The 13,554-nt window shown below is 49.3% G+C and overlaps 1 protein-coding gene and 1 long non-coding RNA gene across 3 annotated transcripts in view; one reads left to right on the plus strand and one right to left on the minus strand.

Annotated features, from left to right (window-relative positions):
• DCHS1 (dachsous cadherin-related 1) overlaps positions 1-9,122 on the minus strand; it is a 35,137-nt gene extending 26,015 nt beyond the window's left edge. Inside the window, exon 1 of the mRNA XM_059134812.1 lies at positions 9,024-9,122. The gene's annotated coding sequence lies outside the window, so the exon portion shown is untranslated. The remainder of the gene's footprint in view (positions 1-9,023) is intronic.
• On the plus strand, positions 9,095-11,998 carry LOC131808731 (uncharacterized). 2 transcript variants are annotated; one of them, XR_009344940.1, is made up of 4 exons: positions 9,095-9,178; positions 10,069-10,166; positions 11,514-11,680; positions 11,836-11,998. It is a non-coding gene; the product is annotated as an uncharacterized LOC131808731 (long non-coding RNA). The 2 variants fall into 2 exon arrangements; XR_009344934.1 differs by having other exon boundaries at positions 9,110-9,200.
• Positions 11,999-13,554: the final 1,556 nt, after the last annotated feature.

The following is a 13,554-nucleotide window of genomic DNA, read 5'->3' on the forward strand; positions in this document are numbered from 1 at the left end:
CCTCTGTCTGGACTGTGCCTCATCACTTCCTGCTCCAGGGCTTCCAGTTCCAAACTCGCACTCCAGACTCTCTCCAGAGACCGTCTCATCCTCTCTCCAGCTCTCCTCTCAGCACCATCTCCCCATCTGTCCAGTGCTTCTCACTGCCTCTTCCCCAGCACTTGCTCCTCCTCCCTGTTCCTGTCTCTTTCCCTCTCCAGGTCTGTCCTGTCCCTTCCCCCAGATCTGGCCTCACCTGACACCTGTCTCCTGCCCAGACCTGTCCTCTTTCTTCCCCCAGATCAGTCACTTCTCTCCCACCCAGTTGTGCCTTACTGCATGCCCTCACTGTCCCAGTCCTGTTGCTCTGTCCTCTGGCTCCATCCTGCTCTCCCCCTCTAGCCCCACATCTGGGCCTCTGGAACCACAGCTGGTTCTCATTAGGAGGGGGAGGGGCGAGGCTGTTCATTGGGGCCTGCAATGTGATGTCAATCCTCCCCCCACCACAGCCCATGTGTCTACAGGACCTGGGAGCAGGGGGAACATGGGAGAGGAAAGAGAGGTGGGTTGGGGGGGGGAGAAGCAGGGGGAGCATAAGGGAAGGGGGTGCTACAGAAGGAAGTAGAGGAGTGGTGGAGGTACAGAAGGGAAGCAGGCTGGGGGAGCTGGCACTGCCTAGGCCTCCTCCCTCAACTTCCTGTCCTAGGGCCAGGGAGGGGCAGGGACCAGAAAGCCAAGGCGTGGTGATGGGGGGTGGTGGCGGTGGCAGGGGTTGGGGGGGGGGGGGACAATGACTACTAGAAAAGCCGATTGATGCAAAAGTGGCAGAAGAGGGTAGCCTTGGTAAGCAAAGGGAGGGCCAGGCATAATGGGGAGAAGAAAAGACTGAGAATGCTGGTGGGGTGCTTGGGGGTAAGACTGCGGGAGAGTGAGCTAGTGTGACAGAGGAGAGAGCAAGTGTGGCAAAGGGCAAAGGAGAGTGGGGTGCTACAGTCAGAGGGGAGCGAAGTCAGAGTCAGCTACAGCTAGCCTGGAGAGGTGTGGGGAGGCAAACAGGGGTGAGGCAGAGCTGTGCTGGGGTGCAGAGGGAGGAGTGAAGAAGGGAAGGACGGGGACGGAGGAGAAGGCAGACAAACTGGCTTCCCAGAGTATCCCCGAGACAGCCCATGGGAAGGCTACTGCATCCCTCCTGAGAACTGGTGTCCAGGAGCCACTTCAGGGAGAGGCTGGGGACAGATATGAGTGAGGGAAAAGTCTCTTTTCTGAACTTTTACAATGTGCTGGGCTCTATGCCAGGCAGTTCACAGACAGTATCTCATGTAATCACAAGAACCCTATGAGGAAGATGTCCTGTCTTCCACTGAAGAAACAGGCTTAGCATGAAAAAAATTTCCCGAGTTAACACAGCCCCAATTCGATCCCAAGACTATGCACTCCATGCTGCCTGTGATGCAGGGAGAAGGGAGAGATGGAGAAAGGGAGAAATCACAGGGGCGCTGAAGGGATGGAATCTTAGCAAGACATTGGAGGCCTGAAGAAGAGAACCCATGGGAGGAGGGAGACCAGGTATGAGGGGTCTGTGACAGCCCAGGTCAGTAGCAGTGGGATCAAGAAGACACAGATAAAAGAGGTGAGGTTGACAAGACTTGGCCACTAACCCTTTGAGAAGGGTTGTGGAATGGAAGGGTCCAGATTGACTTCCAGGGTTTTGGCCTGGTTACTAAAGTGGTGCCGTTAGGACACCACAGAGGAGAGAAGCCCTTTCTCAGGTGCCCACTGGGATTGCCATGTGGCGATGTCCCAGGCACAGTTGGCTTTGCAGGTCTAGAGCCTGGGAGAGAGGTCTGGGTTGGAGATAAGGATTTGGACAAATCCATGGGCATGAAGACCCATCAGCTAGGGTGTGCAGAGGGAGAAGAGTCTAGGATAGTACCCTGTAGAGGAGTCACATTTAAGGGGTAGACTGAAGAGACCTTTATTCTTCTTGGAGAAGAAAAAATAAAAAAAGAGGAGGCAGTATCACAGAAGTTAAGGGAGTAAATATTTCAACAAGAAGGGAGGGATCAGGCGCCTGGGTGGCTCAGTGGGTTAAGCCCCTGCCTTTGGCTCAGGTCATGATCTCAGGGTCCTGGGATTGAGTCCTGTGTCGGGCTCTCTGCTCAGCAGGGAGCCTGCTTCCTCCTCTCTCTCTCTGCCTGCTTCTCTGCCTACTTGTGATCTCTCTCTGTCAAATAAATAAATAAAATCTTTAAAAAAAAAAAAAGAAGGGAGGGATCGATAGTGTCTAGGGCTGCTGAGACTTCAGATAGGATGTGGGCTGAGGAGTGGCCATTGATTTTAGCAGTAAGGTGTTCACTGGAGATCTGGGGAGAATAGTTTCAGGAGAGTCCAAAGATTGCAAGCCTCTTGCAGTAGGGAATGATAGCGAATAAATCAACTAAACAACGCTCCCCCCCAGACCAGATGTCAGCATAGAGCAATTCATCAATACACACAGCACTTCTACAATAGGGAGGCAATATATCACAGTAGGGTAGGACAGGACAGGGGTGCAGACGTGGACTCGGGGGCCTAACCAAATGGGTTCTGCCCAGCTTCACACTTTCTGGCTGTGTAGCCTCTGGCAAGCCACTCAGTTTCTCAGTGCTTCTAGTTCTTCCTTTACAAAATAGGGACAATAATATTACTTATTATGTGCTGTGTTTGTGGTTAGAATGGTGTCTGGCAAATAGTTCTTGTTTTGAAAGTGCACAGTGTAATTAGAAGATGGGTTCTGCTGTGAGGCAGACTTCAGTGCAAATTCTGACTCTGCCACTTACAGTGAAGCCCTTGGGTGAGTTGTTCAGCCTTTCTCAGTTTCCTCCTCTGTAATGTGGGGATTAAAGTGCCCTCTTTAAATGGTTGGCAGGGGAGTTAAATGAAAGAATGTTACCAAAAACTTAGCACATGTCCTGGCACACAGTGAGGGGTTAATAAATATCAGCTGCTGTTGTTGTGTGCCAGACACAAAGAATAACCCTCAGATAAGTGTTATCTCACAGATGAGGAAACTGAGGCTCAGTGGGTAGCAGAGAGATGGGGGACACAGCTCTGATGGACTCCAAAGCTAGGGCATTGTTACCGTATATTGCTTCTCTGCTGGAAGGCTCAGAATGCCCTGATGAAGGGTCATGTCACTTGAAGGGCCAGACAGCACAACAGGGAAGGAGAACAAGCAAAGTTCTGTTATAAGAGAATAACCTTGGCAGCATGCACAAGGTAGGTTAAAGGAGATCAGTGTTGAGGAAACTGCCAGGCCAGGCAGAGGGTCAGGTGGGCATGGAGTTGGTGGTGAGACAGGAGAAAGGACCAGAGGATGCTTGGAGGTTTCTAGGAGACATAGAGAAAATGGGGAGAGGCAAGCTCAGGGAATGCATGTGAAAGGGTTCATTAATTAATTGATTCAACAAACATCTCTTGAAGATGGGCCAACCATCATACTAAGCAGTAGAGATAAAGCAGTGACTCGGACAGATGGGAAGCCATTGCCTTTGTGGTGTTCACAAGTAGGCAGGGCAGGGTAAGGGAACAAGGGGTGGTGGTGATGGGCAGCAAGGGCCTCTTCCTAATGTCTGACCCTGACAATCAGAGTCTGTGTTGCAGGGGAGGCCAGTGAGACTGGAGCAAGCAGAGGAAGTGGGAATATAGCAGCCACCCAGAGATATCAAGAGGGAAGAACAAGTGTAGGGATGTGAGAGGTGGAGGGGCAGAACACATTAGGGGGACTGAGATGTTGGAAGTGAAACTAAGTTAACAGTTGAAGACTTAACAGTTGTCTTCTTTCTAAATTCTCAAACAACTCTCTTAATGTTACCTACATTTTCACCCAAGGAAAGGGGAGCTCAGAGAGGCTAAGGTCTGTCAGGTGGCAAACGATGTAGCTGGAAGGTCAGAGGGGTAGCCTCCACCCATCTCCTTTCCTCTCTTTCCTCCTTCTCCTCTCCTTCCTCATCAGCCAAAAGGGTGGTGCCTCTCTAGGCTCTGAGAGATAACAGCTCCTTCTATGAGCAGCTTAGAGAGAGAAACATAAACAAGGACGTTCTAGTGTGCCAAGGGAACACAGAGGGGCATCCTGACTCACGCTTGGGGGTTCCGGACTGGCTGATGGGAGGAGGTGCTCTCTCACCGGGGGATACAGGAACTGAGGAGTAGCCCCTCTCAAGTGTCAGTAGTTGAAAATCTTTGTGTTAGAGGGTTACCCATGAAACACAGACCCTGGAGCAGGAGGACAGGGCAGGCAGCAGGAAGCCAGGAAGAAGATGGAATCCAACAGCATGAACCCCTGAGAGGGGCTTTAGCTTGCAGGTCCCAGGGCATCAGGAGTCCAGTCTTGTTACCACTGGAAGGCCGAAGAGGGAACAGGTGTCTGGGAACCCGACACAGGGAGAGGCAAGACAAAGGGTGCCAGGATTTGGGAGGGCCCAGAGTGGGTGAGCGTGAGGGGTGTTGGAGGGAGGAGCAGCCTACGGGACCTCCCAGGAAGGGGGCTTGCTGGAGCGAAGCAGACGGTGGGCACGGTAGTGCCTTGTGGTAGGACACAGCTTCCTCATTTTTCTCTCCCTCCAGGAACCCCAATAGGCACCTGGCACAATATCTTTGGATCTGCAAATTTCTGGTGCTCCTTAAATTATTTGCCAAACCGAATGAAAGAGAAATAAAGTACAGAGAAGGCAAGGAAGAAGATCCAGGAAAAAAGAAGCTCAAGTGAAAGGTAGAGAGGAAGGCATAGGGTGAGGAAGGATATAGTTGGTGGGGGAAGGGAGTAGAAATGCCTCAAGTGGGACACATGGGTATGTATGGAAATGTCTCGATCGTGTAGGCTGCTGAGACCACATGTCAGTCTTTTGAAGAGTGAATGAGGGTGAGGTATGTGCAGTGAGGGGCCTCATTTACTCATTCACTTGTTCATTGCCATGAATGGGAATGTGGAGGGCCCCTGGGGACATAACAAATATAACATGCAGCTCTGCCATCAAAGACACAGAACAGGGAAGAGGCAATGACAAGAGTGAGACAGGAGGATCCCTAGCCTACTTGGTGAGTCAGGAGAGGTAGGGTTGAGGACTAGATCTGAGGATGGGAAGGGGCTAGCCAGAAGAAGAGGGGAGTAAAGGGCTTTTTTGGGCAGAGAGCAGTGTGAGCTAAAGGCCAGAAGCATGGAAGAATATAGTGTCTCTGAGGAACTACAAGGAATTCGGTATGGCTAGAACTTGCAATGTGAGGAAGGTAGGGAAATGAGACAGATGATGAGGCTGGGGAAGCTGGGCAGAGTCAGATCCTGAGGGATCTCATAAGCCTCAATAAAGTAGAGAGTTCACCCAAGACAATGGAAAGATACTGCAGAATACTGTGTAGGGAATGCCTGGCTGGACTTGCACTTTAGAGAGATCCCTCTTGCTGCAATGAAAAAAACAAAACAAAACAAAACAAAACGGACTGGAAGTGGGAAGAGCAGAAGTCTAGGGAGAAAAGTTAGGAGACTCTTGCAGTAATTTATGTGGAAGAATGGTGAGGTGAGTGAGTAGCTGGGGCCGTGGAGCAAAGGGGATGGGATGCCAGAGAGAGCTGAAAAGGAGGTAGGACCAGCAGGTTCCGGTGACTTTTTGGGTTGGAAAAAGACATGTGGTGAAGGATCTGGGTGCAGTTAATTTATGAATGTGTATCCTAATAACTGAGTAGAGACGGTGGTTTGAGGGAGGAAGGAATGAGTTCAGGTTTGGACATTTAGGGGCTTGTGAGCTATCTAGCAAAGATCATGTAGGAAGCAGATATGGAGGTCTGGAGGTCAGAAGAGAGGTCTGGAAGAGGTAGATATTTGGGAATCATCAGACTATACGCGTGATAAAGCCCTGGAAATAAATGTGATGGATCATCTAGAGCAGTGTCTACAGTGAGAAAATGAGGAGATCCAAGTCAGAACCCTAAGGAATGGTAAGATTTAGGGGCTCCCCAAAGGACCCCTCAAAGCAGAGTGAAAAGGAATAGTGAGGAGGAACTCTGGGTGAGAGATGCACGGACCCTACCTTATTGTAATCATCTGTTTATCTGCCTGTCTCCTCCACTGAGGTTTAAACTTCCTGAGGGTAGGAATAGTGTCTTCTCTCATAGTATTCCCCTCATCTAGCAGTGTGGTTGGCCCTTGAGAGCTCACTAAATGTGGACAGAATAAAATGGTGTCTCAGAAGCCAAAAGACAAGAGTGGCTCAAAGAGAAAAGAATGATCAACAATGTCAGACCATGCCAAGGGGTCAAGCAATTGATGACTTTTGAAAAGAACTCTAGTTTTGGCAGGGGAGAAGTCACTTTCTCTTAGGAGAGCCATTATACTAACTAGAAGGGCAGGAAAGGGGAAGTGGGAACAGCTCCATGCAGAAGACACTTTCACAGTGAAGCAATGTGAAAGATCTCTTTTCAGACACTCCTTGGCCACTCTTTGTCCCACTGTTCTCAAAATCTCAACCCACAAAGTCTCAACCCAAATTCTCAACCACACCAACTCATTGGCTTAGCTCACTGGGGATTACCGAGTTTAGGGAGGCAGGAGAGACTGGAGGCTCTGTGTGTGCTCAAAGGGAGAAACTAGAGACATGGATAAGACACAGCATAACCAGTTGAGTGAGGTCCCCATGGAGGTGGGAGGGGATGGGTAAAGTAGTCTTAAATAGAAGAGATACCTCTTCATAATTTTAGGAAAGGTGAAAAGACTGAGGAGAATGCAGATAAATTTGAGGAAGTAGGCAAGAAGCTAAGGGAATTCAAACTGGATGGCCTCACACTTTTCTCAGTGAGTGAGACCAGGTTATCTACTCTTACTGCCTCCCTCAATGAATGAGACAAGGTTATCTACTCTTACTGTCTCCACATCCATTCTTCCACTGAGCCCTGCTGACCCCACTGCCTACACAACTCTTGAAACCATCTACTTTCCCCTCTGCTGTCACCACTCCAGTTCAGGCCAGCTCTTTCTCCTCCTGGCTTCCTGCAACAGCCAACCATCCTCCTTTTCAGAGCCAATCTCTGAATGAACCAGTAGATTGAGTATTTAATCTGCTAGGGTGAGAGATGTGAGGCATGTGAGGTTAAGGGGTATGAAGAAAATAGAAATTTTTTCATCTATTTATTTATGGAGGGCCAGTTGAGGGTAGAATATATAGAAGAATCCATCACCTGGTGTAGTTGGGAATTTGGGCTGAAGCTTTGTGGGATGGGTGCACTCAAAGACCATAAGACAAAGAATGGCCAAGGAGTGTCCGAAGGGATAGTCTTGGGTGTGTAAACTGGAAGGAAAGTACAAAGTCAGAAAGGGGCAGATCGGGAGAAAGCAAAGATGTCAAGGGCAAGAGGCCATTATGAGGTTGAAGAGTAAGTGTAATGGGAGTGAGAGCATTTGAGAGCTGGAAGGACATAGGAAGCTACCAGCAGAGAGTGGAATGAAGGAGTTTACAGTTTTAGAGATGGACCAGTTCTACAAAGTGGTCCTGGGACGGAAGAAGACGTTAAGGAGCTAAGGAGCTCAGAAAACTGTGAGGCTGGGATAATAGAAGAACACTTAGCATCATGGCAGGGTATAGGGTGAGGGAAAGACTGATTCAGGTCTCCAGTTTTCAGGGAATAAGAGGTTAAGCCTGGGAGGTCTATGGATGAGAAGGAGTAATGGTGTGAGCATCATAAGTTAATGGGAACTTGTTTAGCAATTGCGACACCTCACTCCTGGTGTATACATGTTATGGGAAAGTGTATCTCCTGTGGGTTGTACAAGTGAGTGTGTGGTCAGGGTGATTGCAACACAGCCTTCTGTTAGTGTCACGTCTCTGGGGCACCTGCTATGTATAAACAGCTCTGAGAAGTATAACCCAGATGATGGTCTGGCTGTGACTGTTTCCAGTGGATGTGCATTGCTGTGTCAGTGTCTCCAGGGAGGTGCTGGCAGCAATAGTGTCTCCGGTGGTATGTGTTGGCCTTGACAATGAACCTGGGGGAAGGTGTTGGCTGCACCAATTCTGCAGTGGGTGTTTGTTGTTCTGAGAGCATCATCTGTAGGTGTGTGTTGTTAGATCTGACACTGCTTTCTGGGGATGTGTGATGACTGTGAAGTCATTTCTTGTGGATATGTATTTCCTAGGACTGTGTCCCTTGTGGGTTGAGTATGGCTATGAATGTGTCCCCTGTGAGTATTTGAGGAGTTGACATAAGTAACAATATTTTTCTGGCCTATGACCCCATGGCTGCGGGCCCAACCCACGCCACACTGAGTTCATTGTGCCTTTAGACCTCCATCTCCCCCCCCCCCCATGTGGGTCCAGGCCTGCGGTGACCTCCCTCTGTCCCCTGAACAAGATTCTGATCTAGGCGTCCTGGACACAAACTCAGAGCACCAGTCTGGGTGACTCACCTCCACTTCAGGCTTTGCCTGTATCTCCTCTGTTTCTCTTTACTTCTCTCCCTTAGTTTCTTTGTCTCTGTCTCACTTCGTCTCTGTCACACAACCCATCCTCCACATTCTGACACATGGCTCCCACAGACGCAGAAAACACACACACACACACACACACACACACACACCCTCCCTGGGACTTGCTCACCATGACACACACTCATTCTGACCCCCACACCCTCCGAGTGACACGCACTTATACACACAACCAGGCAGATACACACGGACACACAACCTCCCAGTGACACGCACTGACTCACACCCTGCCCATGCACTCACACTCGGAGTAGCACACACACCCTGCCCGCTCCCCGCACCCATACCCCCCTCACACTTTCACGCCGCCGCACACCCGACTCCACTCGATGACACACGCAACACAAAGACCCCCAGGCCCTGCCCCCACGCTCACGTTCACGTTCGCCCTCGTCCCGCAGGCCCAGGCCCCCCCTCCCCCATTGTCTCCGACTCAGAACAAAGCCCCCGGCTCCATCGCCGCCGCCGCCGCCCGGGAGAGGCCACCGGGCCGGGCGGGCGCGGCCGGACGGGCCGGGCGGGCGCGGGCACTGACCTCCGCGCGGCGCGGGCTCCTTCGCCCGGTCCTGGGGCGCCGTCCGGCCGCGGTCAGCCCCCCGGGCAGCGCCCGCCCGCGCGGGGCCTGGGGCCGCGCATCGTCCGCCGCCGCTGTCTCCGGGCCCGCGATCAGCTCTGGGCAGCCGGCCGTCGGTCCGTGCGCCCCTGGCCGTCGGTCTGTCTTTCCCCCGCCGCCGCCGCCGCGGGGGCGCCGCCTCCTCCACAGCCGCCCCGCGGAGGATGCGAGATTCGCCGCCGCGGCCCCGCGCCCCCTCCCCTCCCCTCCCCCGCCCTCCGCGCGGTAACCCGAGCCCCCGCCCCTCCGCCCGCGGAGCCCCCGCCCCCGCCCCCACCCGCGCTCCGCGCCGAGGCCCCCCCACCGCCCGCCAGTCCTCCCTCCGCCCCTCGACTTCCCGGCCCCAGTCCCCGGCGCCGGATCTGGCCCCAGCACCGCGCGGTCCTCACGTCCCCGCTCTCGGTCAATTCCCCCGGTCCTCTCCTCCCATCCCAAGCTCGACATCCTCTCCCTTGTCCCCTGCTTCCATCTTTCCCAGCCCCTATTCCCCCGTCGTCCCTTCTTCTCCCTCATCGTCCCGTTCTCCCTCTTGCCCAGCCCTTCCCGCTCCCACCCTTTTCTCTCTGCCTCGTCTCCCTTTCTCCCCATCCCCTTCTTCTCACCCCTTCTCCTCACCCATTTCTCGCCACCCCCCTCTTCCCATCCCCTGTCCTCAGTCCTCTCCCCCCAGCGTCTTGTGTGTCAAATTCTCATCTCCTTTCTCAGCCCTTCTCTTACTCTCGGCTTTCTTCGCATCTCCCCATCCCCTTCTGTCCTTCCCTTCTCTTCCCTTTCTCCCCAACCCTTTCTCCCCTGTCTCCTCCTCATCCCCCGTTCCTCCCCCTTTCTCCCCATTCCCTTCTGTCTTCTGTCTTTTCTCTACCCTCCTCTTTCCCCCATCCTCTTCTTCCATCTTAATCTTTCCGTACCCTCCAAGTCACTTCTGTTTATCTCATGCTCTATTCCTTTTCCCTTTTTTGTTGCTTAGCCCTCTTTGCCTCCCCTCTTCTCTCATCCCAAATTTGAGGCTCCAAATTGGAAGGAAGGTATTGGAAGGAAGAGATTTGCAGCTGCTGGTCTAAAAGGGTATATAGTCCCCAGAAAAGGAAAATGAGATGGAAGCTGGGCAGGGAGGGGGAAGGGGCCTGAAGGTTAACTTGGGAGAGAAAATGGGAAGATGTGAAGTCAGACAGAGCTGGCGAGTATCAAAGAACTGGAAGAGTTTGGCCTTTCCCCTTCTGTCCTTCCTTATGACCCTGAGTAGGTTGCGAGTCCAAAGGTATTCTGGATTTGAGAGGTGTAGAAATGGTACAAAGAAATCCAGAACTTCTGAGAAAAGAAAACAAAGTTTCAGCTAAAGCAGAAGAGGTGTGATTTTGAAAGGGAGGAGTGAAGGAGAAGCTGGAGTCCTTGAAAACATCCAGGTTTCTGGCTTGGACAGCTGGGTGGATGGTAGTGACTTTTGCTGTGCTATAGACAAAAGGAGCAGGAGTAGCTTGCAGGGGATTTATATAAAGACGATGACTTTTGCTTTGGGCAGCTGACTTTAAAATGCTTGTTGGGTAGGTAGGTTTGTAGCTTAGAAGAGTGGTCTGGGATGGGCATAAATATTTGGGAGTCATCTGCAAATACCGTATAAGCTTGAATATAGGGTGAGGCTTTGCTTTTTTGTTTTTCCAAAATCTTCCCTCAGGAAAGAAGAAGTAACCTTATATTTGAGTCCTTCCAAAGTCTCTCATATTACAGGGTTTGCTCTCATTTATTTTGAACAACAAACCACTGGATAGGACCGTATGGTATGGTGACTAAGCTTGTGGACTCTGGAGCCAGACTGCCTGGCTTGGGGTCCAGACTCTGCCATTTACAAGCTTTGTGGCTTTTGAAAAATTACTCAACTTTTCTCTGCCTCAGTTTTCTCATCTATAAAGTGGGGCTAAAGGATTAAATTATTTAATATATGTAAAGTGTCATGTACCTGGTGCCTAGTAGTTGCTCAATAAGTGCTATTTTTACTGTTTGGGCAAGATAGATTAACCTGAAATGTCCTCAGCAATGCTATCTTGGATGCTTGTGTAGGTCACTTGCCATGGCATCTATTGTCAAAGAAATTTAACACGGCTTTGGTAACTATTCTTGGTAGTATGACCTCACAACTGCATGTGTTGGATGTCTCTAAATATGCTTTTAAAGATTGCTTTAAAAAGTAATACAGTAGTACTTGGGAGGGGCTTCTGGGGTACTGGAAGTGTTCTATTTCTTGACCTAAGTGATGTTATATGGGTGTTTCAGTTTATGACAATTTCTTGAGCTGAACACTTATGTCCTTTTCTGTATGGATGTTACACTTCAATTAAAAAAATAATAATTAAAATTATTTTTAAAAGACAATAATACAGTAAGTGACTTTTAGAGGTCATTAACATACTCTTGCAGGATGCAGGCCAAAACCCAACTGCCTTGGTGTGATGCAAATGGCCCTTGTGACTTGGGATAAAGTTTCCAGTGGCTGAATCATATGTGGATTCAAATTGTGCTGTGTCCTATTCCAAACTCTTCACTTGGACTGGAGAAAAAGAAGGTCATCAATTTTGAGAAAATGGGTAAGATGGCTAAAAGTGACCCTACTAATAAAAAAGACACTGCTTTGGGGATGCATGTTTTGAGTATGCATAAAATGGTCTACTGACTTATGAGAATGGAAAAAAGCAAATTTGGGCACCTCGGTGGCTCAGTTAGTTTTTTGCCTTTGGCTCAGGTCGTGATCCCCAGGGTCCTGAGATTGAGCCCATCAGGATCCTTGCTCCATGGGGAACCAGCTTCTCCCTCTGCCTCTGCCCCTCCCCTTCCCCTGTTAGTGTTCTCTCTCTGTTTCTCCCTCAAATAAATAAGTAAGCAAATTTTTAAAAAGAAAATTTATAAATCAGTATTTTCTATATGAATTTAAATATATGTTTAATAAATTAACAAATAGAAATAGACTTTTTGACTTTCATACTTATCTCTAAAGATATAAGGTTGGTCAAAAACGTTTTTGGATTTTCTCATTGGGAAAGTGAGGTGTCATTTGGCACCTAAGGTGCCAACCCAACCAAGGTTTGGGTTACCTTATATGGTAAATGTGACAAATGGTAAGAGAAGTTAAGGGAGTGAATATGATTGCTCAGGGGCAGCATGTACATTGGGAAGAGAAGAGTGCTTAAGACAGATCCTGAGGAGCTCCAACACTTAAAAAAAAGATTGAAAAGAGGAGCAACAGCTTTCAAAGAAAAGTGAGGAGTGGCCAGAGAGGGAAAAGGAAGAAAGGGAGGAAGTGATCTTGGGGACAATGGGGTAGGTGGAGTGGTAGGTGTGGAAACTAGTTGGCACTGAGTTAAAGAATGAGCTGAGGAGTGAGGGACTGAAGACTTAGAATACAGCCTGCTCTTTAAAGAGGTTTGACTGCAGGCAAGGAGAGAGACCTATAGTAGGGGGAGGGTAGACAGGTATTTTAGGAGGTCAGAAGTTTTCAAATGGGAGAACTTAGATGTATTCCTTGCTTCCTTTATCTACTGAAGACACATGCAAATGTCCACTATATGCCAGCTTTATACTTCAGATACATAGCTAAGATATGACTAAAGAGTAAGCTGTGAAGACAGATCTGCAAATTGGCACTGGGGAGCATAATGATAGAGGAAAGTATGGGATTATGGACAGAGAGGGGATTTCTCATCCAGCCCAGGGTTGGGATGTCAGCCAGTGGTATCACAAAGATGATACTGGAACTGGATCTTGTAGGATGAGTAGAAGCATAGCAAATGGAGAGGTCAGAGAAAAGACTTGAGGGCAGAATAAACAGCAGGACCATGTAAAAAATCACAACAGCATGCAAGAAAGTAGTTTCTGGTCATGGAGGTTGGTGTACAGGTGGTAGTGGTGGTGGTCCTGACTAGACTGAGTTACCTGGAGTGTAGGGTATATGGGCTGGTGTGAAAGGAGAAACCAGGAAAAGTAAATGGGTCCAAATCATGGAGGTTATTATATGTCATACAAAGTGTCCAGGCTCTGAGGAGCCATGGTAAGTTTATTTAATACAGGAAATGAAATGATTAAGTTTTGTGACATCAACATCATTAGGGCTGTAATACTGAGGATCAAAGGAGACCAAATAGGAGCTAGTTTCAGTTGCTCAGCTTATGTTTTATGAGAGTCTAACTAAGTGATAATAGGATTAGGAAAGAGGAGTAAGACATGAGAGAAATTACAGACTGACTGACTAGGAGTAGTGACATAGGAGGATTCTAAGATGTTTTCCATGTTCTTGGGTCATATAGTAGTGGTGTTCTTCATAAAGTTGGGAGAACATAGGAAGGGCAAGTTTGTGAGGAGAGAAATAAGATAATAATGAATTTGGTTTTGGAAATGATGAGTTTAAGATATATGTGAAATGACCAAATGAAGATGTCTAGCAGGTGGTTGAATATAAAATTTGGAA

The sequence above is a fragment of the Mustela lutreola genome, chromosome 1, assembly GCF_030435805.1.
Source record: "Mustela lutreola isolate mMusLut2 chromosome 1, mMusLut2.pri, whole genome shotgun sequence".
Classification (NCBI taxonomy): Eukaryota; Metazoa; Chordata; class Mammalia; order Carnivora; family Mustelidae; genus Mustela; species Mustela lutreola.